Below are 13,667 nucleotides of genomic sequence, written 5' to 3'. Positions count from 1 at the left end.
CAAAACTCACCCGTGCTGGGCAGCAGCAGCATGGGAGAGAGTCGAGGGTGGAGGCTCAAGTATACTGCACAGAAGAGGGCAATGGTAAACCACTTACTTATTTTTACCAAGAAAACTCTATGGAAACACTACCAGAATGGTTGCAGATGGGGAGCGGGGCATTCTGGGAGAGATGTGTCCTTGGTGTCACTATGGGTCAGAAACCACTCGACGCATAAAACAAGGATCAAAGAGGGGATTGAGAAAGTGAGAAGGAATCAATCAATTGTATTTCTTGAGTGCTCACTATGTGTAGAGCACCATACTAAGCGTTTGGGAGAGCACAATACAACAGAATGAGAGAAAGGACTCAAAATGGTTCAGAAAGTTGGCAGAAGGGACTGGGGGCAATAAGTGTCATGACTAGTTCCTGGACCAGTTGGTTCATATGGGCTTCAGAGGAAGAAGAAGGGAGGGATGGAGAAGATGGGATGGTGAGAAAGCAGCACCAGGGATCAAGATGGAACCCAACTCCACCCCCTTTCCCAATGAGTCTTGGGGAGTGGACGAAGATGAGGCCCCCCCTCTGGAGAGAGCAGCAGGGGAGACTGGGTGATTTGGGGGAGAGTCAGGTGTCAGTAATGGAGAGGAGAAGCAGTGATTGGGTCAGGAGGAGGTCAAGGATGAAGGGAAGCTTCCCCTTCATTCATTCATTCAATAGTATTTATTGAGTGCTTACTATGTGCAGAGCACTGTACTAAGTGCTTGGAATGTACAAATCGGTAACAGAGACAGTCCCTGCCCTTTGACGGGCTTACAGTCTTATCGGGGGAGACAGATGGAGCAGGTGTTCCATGGGCCGTATTTAATGGGCCTTTGTTGTGGGGGAGGAGGGGAGAAAATGGCATGAGGTGTGGAGAGGGGTTGGATGGGAGTGAGGTGATGGGACAGGTTGAGAGGAGTTTTGGGGTTTTTTTTAAATGATATTTGTTAAGCATTTACTCTGTACCAGGCACTGTACTAAAAGCTGGGGTAGATACAAGGTTGGATGCAGCCTATGTCCCACATGGGGCTTACAGTCTTGATTCTCATTTTACAGATAAGGTAACTGAGGAATAGAAAAGTTAAATAATTTGCCCAAAGTCACACAGCAGACAAGCGATGGAGAGAGGATTAGAACCCAAGTTCTTCTGACTCACCGGCCCATGCTCTATCCACTAGGCCATGCTGCCTAGTGGACAGTGTGGGGGGAGGAAAGTATGAGGGACATTGCTAAGAAAGTCTCTAAAATGTTACTTCTCCTCCTCTTCCTGATGAGAAATGCTGCCAATTTCTATGGGAATAATTTCAATTTCTAATTAATACTACTGATACAATCTAGTCTAACATTTCCTTATCCTTGTTGAGCAGTCTAAAGTACATCCCTACTCTCACCTTTCTATTTTTCAGGTATGGAACGTACAGTCCACGTCTCCCCACTCCTCAAGAACCTCCGATGGCTGCCCATTCAGCTCCACATCAAACAGAAACTCCTTACAGTTAGTTGGCTTTAAAGCACTCAGTCAGCTCGCCCCATCCTACCTTACTTCAAAGATTGTCTACTACAGCCCAGCCCGCACACTCCACTCCTCTAGCACCAGCTTAATCACTGTGCCCAAATCTCATCTATTCGCCTCCAATCCCTTTGCCACGTCCTCCCCCAGCCAGGAAATCCCTCTCCCAGACGACCACTCTCTCTACCTTCAAAACATTATTAGGGTCACCTCTTGTCTAAGAGGCCTTCCAGGTAAGCCCTTTTTTCCCCAGCTCCTTCTCCCTTCTGCGTCATCTACGCACTTGGATCTGTGACCTTTGGGCATTTGGTATTCACCCCACCCTCAACCTCACAGCACCTATGTACAGCTCTTTAAATTATACGCTATAAATGCCTTATTTATTTTAATGTCTGCCTCCCCTTTTAGACTGTAAACTCCCTGTGGGCAGGGAACAGTTAGTGTCTGCTAACTGCCGTTAGTGTCTGCTAACTACTTTGTATTGTACTCTCCCAAGTGCTTAGTACAGTGTCCTGAACATGGTAAATGTTAAAAAAATACCATCGATTGGTTGACTGGAATTTCTACTCATGGAGATTTCAGAGTATGGATTGTCACTTGTCTGGTAAAATGTGTACAGAATTATGCTTATGATGCCCATGATATATAGTGCTAGGCTCCCGATGTCTCCATTTTTTTTACTATGTGTCAGGCACTGTACTAAGCACTGGGGTAGATACAAGCTAATCAGGTTGAACACAGTCCATTTCCCACATTGGGATTACAATCTGAATCCCCATTTTATAGGCGAGAGAACCGAGGCACAGAGAAATTGAGTGAGTTGTCCAACGTCACCCAGCAGATAAGTGGCAGAGCTGGAATTAAAACCCAGTTCCTTCTGACTCCCAGTCCCAAACTCTGTCCACTAGGCCATGTTGTCCTCATGTCCTTTTCAGCCTTGGAGGTTTAATCCCAGTTCTGCCACTTGTCAGCTGTGTGACTGTGGGCAAGTCACTTAACTTCTCTGTGCCTCAGTTACCTCATCTGTAAAATGGGGATTAACTGTGAGCCTCACGTGGGACAACCTGATTCCCCTGTGTCTACCCCAGCGCTTAGAACAGTGCTCTGCACATAGTAAGCGCTTAACAAATACCAACATTATTATTATTATCAATCACATACTTCACTGATTACCATTCTCAACTGTCTCTGATAACTAGTTACCATTTATTTCATTAATGGGGCAAAATTTATCGCTGAATATATGAAAAAGGGAGAAGCAGGGTGACCTGGTGGAAAGAGCGCGGTTCTCGGAGTCAGAGAACCTGAGTTCTAATACTGGTTCTGCCACTCGCCTGTTGCGTGACCTTGAGCAAGTCACTTCACTTTTCTGGACTTCAGTTTTCTCATCTGCATAATGGGGATGAAGACTGCAAGCCCCATATGGAACAGGGACTGTGTCCAACCTAATAAATTTGTATCTACCACAGCATTTAGTCCAGTGCCTGGCACATAGTAAATTCTTATAAAATGCCATTAATAAATAATAATACTTACTATGTGCCAAGCATTGTTCTAAGCGCTGGGGTAGATACAAGGTAATCAGGTTGTCCCATGTGGGGCTCACAGTCTTCATTCCCATTTTATAGATGAAGTAACTGAGGCACAGAGAAGTTAAATGACTTGCCCAAGGTCACTCAGCTGACAAGTGGCAGAGCTTGGATTAGAACCCATGACCTCTGACTCCCAAGCCCAGGCTCTTTCCACTAAACCACGCTGCTTCTCTAGGTACCCTAGTGACCTCATTTTATGGGTTTACAATTCTCCCCAAAGAAGTCATTTGTTCTCTAGCTGACTGAATATATAAGAAAAAATTTAAAATTAGTTTATTTTCTAATAGATATATCTACTTTGGTAGGGCTTATTGTCTTAAGAGACTGCTTGGGAACATAGCACTTTACTAAATTTTGTGGGAAGCATTTAGAAACCCCATTGAAACATATTTGTGGCTCGGAGGATAGGAGTATAAAATGTATTTTCTCTGGGAACTTAAAGTATTAAAACTTAAAATAATATTTTTTCTGTTTAATGATTTAAGTGGTTTTGAATTAGGAGGATTTGAAATTGAATTGCTCTTGCAATATTTTCATATCTCACATCCATCAGTCAATCAATCATATTTATTGAGCACTTACTGTGTGCAAAGCACTGAAGTATGCTCTTGGGAGAGTACAATATAACAATATAACAGAGCTGGTAGAAGCATTCTCTGCCTACGTGTACTAATAACTGTGGCTTTTGTTAAGTCCTTACTATGTGCCAAGAGCTGGGAAAGGTACAAGATCACCACGTTGGATGCAATCCCTGCCCCACATGGGGCTCACAATCTAAGTAGGAAGGAGAATGGGTATTGAATCCCCAGTTTGACAATGAGGGAACTGAAGCACAGAAGAGAAGGTAAGTGACTTACCCAAGGTCACATAGCAGGTAAGTGGTAGAGTCAGAATTAGAACCCAGGCCTTCTGACTCCCAGGCCCATGCTCTTTCCACTAGGAAATGTTGCTTTCCCTATCATGCTGATTTCTCTATTGTCCTATGTTAATGTGCCCTACATACCACCACTGACTATTTTATCCTACACAAGGACTGGAAATTATAGTTTCTAGATTTAAAGTAAATTTTAGTACTGGGATTACAAAATTGGGAAGCAGCATGGCCTAGTGGATAGAGCGCGGGGCTGGGACTCGGGAAGACCTGGTTTCTAATTTCGGCTCTGCCACTTGTCTGCTGGGTAACCCTGGGCAAGTTGCTTTATTTCTCTTTGCCTAAGGTCCCTTATCTGTAAAATGGGGATTAAGTCTATGAGCCCCAAGCAGGATTGGGACTGAGACTAATCTGATTAACTTGTGTCTACCCCAGTGCTTAGAACGGTGCCTGGTACACAGTAAGAGCATAACAAATACCATAAAAAATACTTTCCTAATACTAGCAGAGATAAGCTAGATCAGTAGCTAGATGAAATAATCAATCAATGATATTTTTTGAGCACTTACTATGTGCAGAGCATTGTACTAAGTGCTTGGGTGAGTACAATACAGCAGAATTAGTGGACACATCCCTGCTCATCACAAACTTATTTCAAGGAATAAGGGGAAATAGGGGAAAGTCTTCCTCTTGGGCTAATAAATAAGGCATTTTCATAATTAAGGACGAGGAAGCATTCCTTTTGCTGAGAACCTTCTTTTGGTATAAATATGCATATAAATATGTATATAAATATATATGTATATGAATATATTTATAAGTATATAGATATAAATATGTATAACTAAGCTTTCATTTTCCTTAAGAAAAAAGGCCTTGGTGTCTTGGACCCACTGCAATATGGATTCATTTTTCTTTGCCTATCTCTCCCCGGACAAAAATCTCCAGGCACTTTGAGTAAAAAGTTCACTCTAATATCAATTATCTAACATTCCTGGTTTTTTAAAAAAACATGAAATTGCAGTAAAACTGAGGCCAAAACATACTTTTTGACCATAAATGTTCAGATAATTTACTTTTGTAGTACTGACCTTATTGATGTGTAATCTTCAGTGACAACTATTTTGTAAAAAAAAAAAAGACCATATATTTCAGGAAGTAAAATATGCAATTTGAGCACATCAGAATTGCTCAAATGTTTTTTCCACATTAAAAATGTTTGTTTTACCAGAAAGCATTTTGAAAAAGATAAACATTTATTATCATATTCACGGTTAAAACATGGTTTAGGCTGGCTAGATTGTCCAAGTACTTATAAACCTTTCCATTAGTTATTTTTAATTAGAAAGTGCTCTCTGAATAAAAAACAAAAGTTTATATAAGGCTCATAGGCTATTAAGATAGTGCAAATGTTTTTCAAACTATTTTCTTTTTTAAAATGTGCCTTAACTTGAAAATGTTTGAATCTCTCCATAAGGTTTCATTGGTTAATGTGGGTACGTCCTACATAAGCGGTCTCATTCAAATGAAATGTAATTTTTTGTTTAAAACTGCAATCCGCTCATTAATCTCTGAGGTTGCTCGATTTAAGAATCATTTGAATAGTATCACGGGAATAGTTTGCATATTATTTTATTAATGTGAAATGTTCTGGGACTCTTGTGCCGATATAATACTATCATCTCAGAGAAGGGAGAATTCACTGGGAAATATTAAGTACTATTATGCTAAATGAAATGGATCAGAACATCAAGATTTAATAATGTCAGTTGAGTGAGGTTTATGGCACAGAAACCCATATAAATTTTTCCTTTTGTAGGCTTCCAGAGTATAATAAATTGTTTTTGTCAAAGCTACTGAATAGAATTCAAAATTGGTGTACTTTCCATGCCAAAGCTAAGTCTAAATCTTTCTGATAGACAATTTTCAAACTTGGTATTAGCAGACATGCATCTGTACTGCAAATTCACCAGAGGAGGGTATAAATCCCAGGAAAGGGATAAGGATCAAGTCCAAAAGTGTGGGAAAATGGCCTTAACAAGCAATTTGCACATACTCTCCTCCTGGAAAAAATGACTAAATGCCAAAAAAAAAAAAAATGGTTAAGTGAAAGCTAACCCTGGGAAACCATAAAAGATGCAATCTTCACTCACTAATGAATGGTGCCCTAGAGAAATTTTCTCATTACCAAACCCCATCTCAGAACCAAAATTTGAAAATAATAGAAATTGTGGTATTTGTTGAATGCTTTCTCTGTGCCAGGCACTGTACCAAGCGCTGGGGGGATTACAAGCAAATCAGGTTTCACACAGTCCCTGTCCCACATCAGACTCACAGTCTTAATCCCCATTTTCCAGATGAGGTAATTGAGGGACAGAGAAGTGAAGTGATTTGCCCAAGGTCACACAGCAGACAAGTGTCAGTGCCAGGATTAGAATCCATGACTTTTTGACTCCCAAGCTCATGCTGTATTCACTAGGCCACGCTATGGGGTTGAGGAAAGTGAAGTCCCAATTTGAGTTTTATAAAAAGATTTAATAGGATGGATTTGATTCTCATTCAAATTTTCAATAAGGTCTAGTGCCTCGGTTACATGGGATGAGAAATTTGAACAGTCAGACTTTATAAGGGTTTGGGCCTCTCTATTGTTATGCTTATCATTACATTATCCTTTGTTATGATGGGATTCACACAATCTTCCTCAAGGGTATTTTGCATTCAGACACAGATCCAGCATTATATCTGGTCACTATTCCATTTTTCTTCGAAGTGAATGCAATGCTGAAACTAAGCCTCAGTAGCTGAGAAAGAGAAGTGTGCGTCCCTCATCTGCCATAGGAACCAGCAAACTATGAACAGAGGACCTGGGTTCTAATCTCGACTCTGCTGTGTGGCCTTGGGCAAGTCATTTCACTTCTTTGTGCTTCAGTTCTGTGCTACCTCCTACTTGGACTGTGAGACCCATGTGGGTCAGGGACTGTGTCCTACCTAACTGACTTCTGTCTACCCCAGCGCTTAGAACAGTGTTTGACACATAGTAAGCACTTAACAAGTAACAGAAAACATACAAATAAGCAGAGAATGAAAGACTGAATTCTCCACGAATGCTGACAGTTGCTCTTGGCTGAGGCAGCTGCTCTTGGCTTGACGGAAGGGGAACTCAATTTCAGATTATCTGTGACCACCTTTAAGAAATACAACAGACTGATTAATTTCATTGCATTTGTGAAGTGTTTTTTAATCGTATTTGTTAAGCACTTACTATGTGCCAAGGACTGTTCTAAGAGCTGGGGTAGATACTTGCTAATCAGGTTGGGCACAGTCCATGTCCTGCATAGGGCTCACACTCTTAATCTTCATTTAACAGATGAGGGCACTGAGGCCCAGAGAAAGGAAGTGACTTGCCCAAAGTCATACAGCAGACAAGTGGCAGGGACAGGATTAGAACCCAGGTCCTTCTGACTCCTGGGTCCATGCTCTAGCCAATATGCCATGCAGTCTTTCTATGGTAATCAATTGTTATAAATAGGCACTGAGCTGAAAGACTGATAGGCCACCATTGTCATAGGCCTAGAGAAGCAATGTGGTCTAGTGGATAGCCACAGGCCTGGACATGGGCCTGGAAAGTTCTGGCCACACTGGCACAAGGGTCCCAGAAATGCCAATGGACCCAGCTGCAACCAACTCGCCTTAGTCTTTACACAGGGGAATCAGTCAGTATTTATTGAGCGTTCACTTTGTGCAGAACCCTGAACGAAGTACTTGGGAGAGTAAAATACAACAATAAACAGACGCAATCCCGGCCCACAAGGAGCTTACAATCTAGAGTGAGAGACCGACATTAGTAGAAATAAATAAATTATAGATATAGATATAAGTGCTGTGGGTCTGGGAGGGAGGATGAAAAGAAGGAGCAAGTCAGGGTGACACAGAAGGGAGTGGGAGAAGAGGAAAGGAGGGCTCAATCAGGGAAGCCCTCTTGGAGGAGATGTGCCTCCAAAAGGGCTTTGAAGGCAGGGAGAGTCATTGTCAGATGTGAAGACAATGGGAGGACGTTCCAGGCCAGAGGTCGGACGTGGGCGAGTGGTCAGTGGCCAGATAGATCAGACCGAGGTACAGTGAGAAGGTTAGCATTAGAGGAGCGAAATATGAGGGCTGAGTTGTAGTAGGAGAGCAGCGAGTTGAGACGGTGGAGGGGGTGGGGGTGGGGGCACAGGTATGGAGTGCTTTAAAGCTGATGGTGACGAGTTTCTGTTCGCCTGGCACTCTTTATTGGAAATTTGTTACAGGCTGCTTGATGTGCAGCAGTCACTGGAACAACATGGGCCTGGCAGGTTCTGGCCACACTGGCACAGGTGTCCCAGAATGCCAATGGATTCAGTGCAACCATCTTGGGTTAGTCTTTCAGGTGGGGATCAGTGTCCCCTTCCAGGCCCATAGTTTAAATGTAAGTGCAGTCCACCCAGGCAGCATCAGGGGCTGAGATCGTCTTAGGGAGGAGAGATCTCAATCTTTCCTTTCCCTTCTTGGTTATATGGCTCCTCAAAGCTTGAATCCTGTTTACCTCCCCATCTAACAACCAGATGACCAGGTTAAATAGGTAAAGGAGAGTTTAAACCAGCGTGACTCAGTAGAAAAAGCCCCGGCTTGGGAGTCCGAGGTCATGGGTTTGAATCCTGATCCGCTACTTCTCAGCTGTGTGACTTTGGGCAAGTTACTTCACTTGTCTGAGCCTCAGTTACCTCATCTGTAAAATGGGGATTAAGACTGTGAGCCCCACGTGGGACAACCTGATCACCTTGTATCCCCCCCAGCGGTTAGAACAGTGCTTTGCACATAGTAAGCCCTTAACAAATGCCATCATTATTATTATGAAGCAGCGTGGCTCACTGGAAAGAGCAGGGGCTTTGGAGTCAGAGGTCATGGGTTCGAACCCCAGATCTGCCACTTGTCAGCTGTGTGACTTTGGGCAAGTCACTTCACTTCTCGGTGCCTCAGTTACCTCATCTGTAAAATGGGGATGAAGACTGTGAGCCCCACGTGGGACAACCTGATTCCCCTATGTCTACCCCAGCGCTTAGAACAGTGCTCGGCACATAGTAAGCGCTTAACAAATACCAACATTATTATTATTATTTTATAATTTTTCTTATGGTATTTGTTAAAAGCTTACTGTGTTTCATCCCTGCTCCCAGCCCCACATCACTTATGTACATTTGTGAAATTTATTTATTTTTATTAATGTCTGTCTCCCCCTCTAATAATAATGGTGGTATCCGTTAAGTGCTTACTATGTGCCCAACACTGTTCTAAGTGCCAAAATCCATATTATGAATCCTTTGACTAGAGTTCAGAAGGGTCTCCAACCAACCTCACTATAACCCAACTATCTTGTCCTTGTTTTTCCGCTTTCATCCTTTTTTCATTTTGTCTCCTAACACATAGTAAGCTCCCTCCCTTTTTCCTGTCCTCCTTCTTCTCCCCCTAAAAGCCAGCTCACACACCTCTCTCCTCTGACAGCAGCCTACTTCCTGTACCTCATTCTTGTCTCTCTGTCAACTCCTTGCTCACACCCTCCCTCCTTGAGCTCCCTCCTCCTTCACATCCATCAGACACTCCTCTCCCCATCTTCATAGCCCCACTAAATTATCAACTCTTCCATAAAGCCTTCCCTGACTAAACTCTCTTTTATGGTATTCGTTAAGCACTTACATTGTGCCACGAGATGCCACATGCCACGAGGTGCCACGGTAGACATGAGATGGTCAGGTTGGACACAGTCCATGTCCCCCATGAGGCTCATAGTCTCAATCCCCATTTTACAGATGAGGTAACTGAAGCACAGAAAAGTGAAGTGACTTGTCCTAGTTCATTCATTCATTCATTCAATCATATTTATTGAGTGCTTACTGTGTGCAGAGCACTGTACTAAGCACTTGAAAAGTACAGTTCTGCAATAAAGAGAGACAATCTCCGCCCACACCCGGCTTAACACAGCAGACAAGTGGCAGTGCTGGGATTAGAACCAGCTCCTTCTGATTCCCAGGCCTGTGGTCTATCCACTACACCAAGCTGCTTCTCTCATCTCTTCACCCTAATTCTCCCTTCTGCATCACTATACCCCTATTCACCCCAACCCCCATAGCAGGTCTGTTCATATCCTTAATTCTCTATTGTTTCCTTTGCCTGTAATTCATTTTAATGTCGATCTCCTCAAACTAGACTGTAAGTTCTTAAGTGCTCAATAAATACCATTTATCGATTGAGGGATTGATTGCTAGCCTTCTCCCACTTTCTTCCCAATTCCTCCCAGCACCCAAGGTAATCAGTCTATCATTCATCTTTATTGAGAGCTTACTATGTGCAGGACACTGTACTGAGTGCTAAACCTTCCTATAAATCATGGGCAGTTTCTCCAGTAGAGGTAGTAGTAGTAGAGAAGCAGCATGGCTCAGTGGAACGAGCCCGGGCTTGGGAGTCAGAGGTCATGGGTTCTAATCCCAGCTCCACCACTTGTCAGCTGTGTGACTTTGGGCAAGTCACTTCACTCCTCTGTGCCTCAGTTACCTCATCTATAAAATGGGGATTAAGACTGTGAGCCCCGCATGGGACAACCTGATCACCCTGTATCCCCCCCCCAGCGCTTAGAACAGTGCTTCACACATAGTAAGTGCTTAACAAATGCTATTATTATTATTATCAGTTGTAGTAGCAATAGTAGTATTTGTTGAGTGCTCACTTTGTGCCACGCACTGTACTAGGCACCTGGAAGTACAGAAGTGATATGGCCGAGTGGATAGAGCATGGACCTGGGAGTCAGAAGATCATGGGTTCTAATTCCAGCTCCACTACTTGCCCACTGTGTGACCTTGGGCAAGTTACTTCACACTTCTCTGTGCCTCAGTTATCTCATCTGTAAAATGGGGATTGAGACTGTGAGCTCCACAGAGGTCAGGGACTGTGTCCAACCCAATTTGCTTGTATCCATCTCAGTGCTTAGTTCAGTGCCTGATACATAGTAACCACTTAACAAATACCATAATTATTATTATTAATGTTCACAGCCCAAAAAGAGCTTACACACTAGCAACCATTACTTCTCATTGGGAGATGTAACCACATAACAAGCCACTGGTGTTCCAACTCATACCTAAGGAATTTTCTTAATAATTAACTGTAAAAAGCCTGTGTCTCTTGGGATGTTCTGTTTTTTACTCCCTGGCTCCCTATGCCCAGGCATTCCTCAACCGCCATAGTGGCGCAGGTAACAGAATTCCATGAGGGCATTAGCTTCAGTCAGCCAGTCAATCGTACTTACTGAGCACTTACTGTGTGCAGAGCACTGTACTAATCGCTTGGGAGAGTGCAAAACAACAAAAAAGAGACATATTCTCTGCCCTCAGTGAGAAACAGACATTAATATAAATAAGTTACAGTTATGGACATAAGTGCTGTGGGGCTGGGAAGGAGGACGAGTAAAGGGAGCGAGTCAAGGAGACAGAAGGAAGTGGGAGAAGAGAAAAGTAGAGCTTAGTCAGGGAAGGCCTCTTGAAGGAAATGTGCCTTCAATACGGCTTTGAAGTTGGGCAGAGTAATTGATTGTCAGATATGAGGAGGGAAGGTGTTCCAGGCAGAGGCAGAACGTGGGAAAGAGGTTTGTGGCGAGATACGCAAGATTGAGGTGTACAGTGAGAAGGTTAGCATTAGAGGAGTGAAGTATGTGGGCTGGGTTGTAGTAGGAGAGCCGGAGGAGGAGACAAGATGACTGGGTACTTTAAAACTAGTGATGAGGAGTTTTTGTTTAATGCGGAGGTGGATGGACAACCCTGGAATTTCTGGAGGAGAGGGGAAATGTGTACTGAATGTTTTTGTGGAAAAATGTCCCAGCAGTAGAGTGAAGAAGGGACTAGAGTGTGGAGTGACAGGAGTCTGGGAGATCAGCAAGGAGGCTGATACAGTAATCATGGAGGAATAGGATAAGTGATTTGCTCAAGGTCATGAAGCAAAGTGGCAGAGTCAGGATTCCAACCCAGTCCCGTCTCTACTAGGCCAACCTGCTTCTCAGGGCTTAGTACAGTGTCCTGCATACTGTAAGGGCTCAATAAATATGACTGGTTGATTATAGAGCAGGGCAGCCGTGGGCAAGTGGAGCCCTGAGAGTAGGTGAGGAGGGCAGAACTGGGTAAAGCCGCAGAGGCAGCTGGGGGGGACTGGAGACTGTTGAGAGCTTACTTTCATTCATTCATTCACTCACTCAATCATATTTATTGAGTGCTTACTGTGTGCAGAGCACTGTACTAAATGCTCGGGAGAGTACAGTATAACAGTAATCCTTGCCCACAATAAGCTTATAGTCTACAAGAGGAGACATTAATATAAATGCCATCATTATTGTTATAAGTAAAGTACAGATATGGACTTAAGTGCTGTGGAGCTGAGAGGGGGTGGGGGAATGAAATGAAATGAGCAAGTCAAGGTGATGCAGAAGGAGAGGAAGAAAAGGAAAAGAGGCCTTAGTCAGGGAAGGCCTTTTGACCTAAATCACTATTAAAAAGGCTTTGAAGGTGGGGGAAGTCCTTTCCTGTCAGATTTAGGGAGGGAGGGCCAGGCCAGAGGCAGGATACGGATGAGAGGTCAGCAGAGAAATAGAGGGGGCAATAATAATAATAATGATAGTATTTGTTAAGCACTATGTGCCTGGCACTATACTGAGCTGGGGTGGATACACGCAAAGCAGATGAGACCCAGACCATCTCCCACATGAGGCTCATAGTCTCAATCCCCATTTTACAGATGAGGTAACTGAGGCTGTAACTTAACTGAGAAGTGAAGTGACTGGCCCGAGGTCACACAGCAGACAAATGGTGGCGCTGGGATTGATTCAAAAACCAATGGTGAGGAGTTTTTGTTTGAGGCAGGGGAGGATGGGCAGCCACTGGAGGTTCTTGAGTGGTGAAACGCGGCTCGAATGCTGACCGGGTGCACAGCACCGCACTAAGTGCTTGGGAGAGTACAAAAAACGATACAGCAGATACATTCCCTGCCTACAACGAGCTTACAGTCTAAAGGGAAAGAGGGAGAGTCCCGAGGACGCTCAGCTCTTCGTTGTCCCATGGGAGACCTGGGCGCCATCAATAGGCAGGGAGTGCGGGGGGGGGGGGAAAAGATGACAGGCGGGCCCTTCCCTCAGCGCCTCCGGGCAGGAACCCGACACCCCGGCTAAGGGGCCAGGGGTCATCAGCGGGGCCTGAGGGCGGAAACGCTGCCTCCGACCAGGGGCTATGACAGGGGGCCGGGCCCAGCCAGGCCAGGACACGGGCCACCGCACACCGCCCCGACGCCCACCGGCCGCCATGGCCTGAGGGCCTGAGCGCCTGGGGGCGGGGCCACGGCGGGAGCGGAGGGCGGGAGGGCGGGCGCGCGCGCGCGCGCGCGAGGCGGAAGGGGGCGGGGGAACCGTTGGGCGGGGCTCGCGCGAGGAGGTGTGAATAATAATCATTCATTCATTCATTCATTCGATCGATCGTGTTTACTGAGCGTTTACTGGGTGCAGAGCACCGAACTAAGCGTTTGGAAAGCACGGTTCAGCAATAAAGATGACGGTGGTATTTTGTGAAGCGCTTACTATGTTCCCGGCCCTGATCGAATCCCAGCTCCGCCACTTGTCAGCTG

Source organism: Ornithorhynchus anatinus, chromosome 5, assembly GCF_004115215.2.
Source record: "Ornithorhynchus anatinus isolate Pmale09 chromosome 5, mOrnAna1.pri.v4, whole genome shotgun sequence".
Classification (NCBI taxonomy): domain Eukaryota; kingdom Metazoa; phylum Chordata; class Mammalia; order Monotremata; family Ornithorhynchidae; genus Ornithorhynchus; species Ornithorhynchus anatinus.
This window is presented reverse-complemented; position numbering follows the sequence as displayed.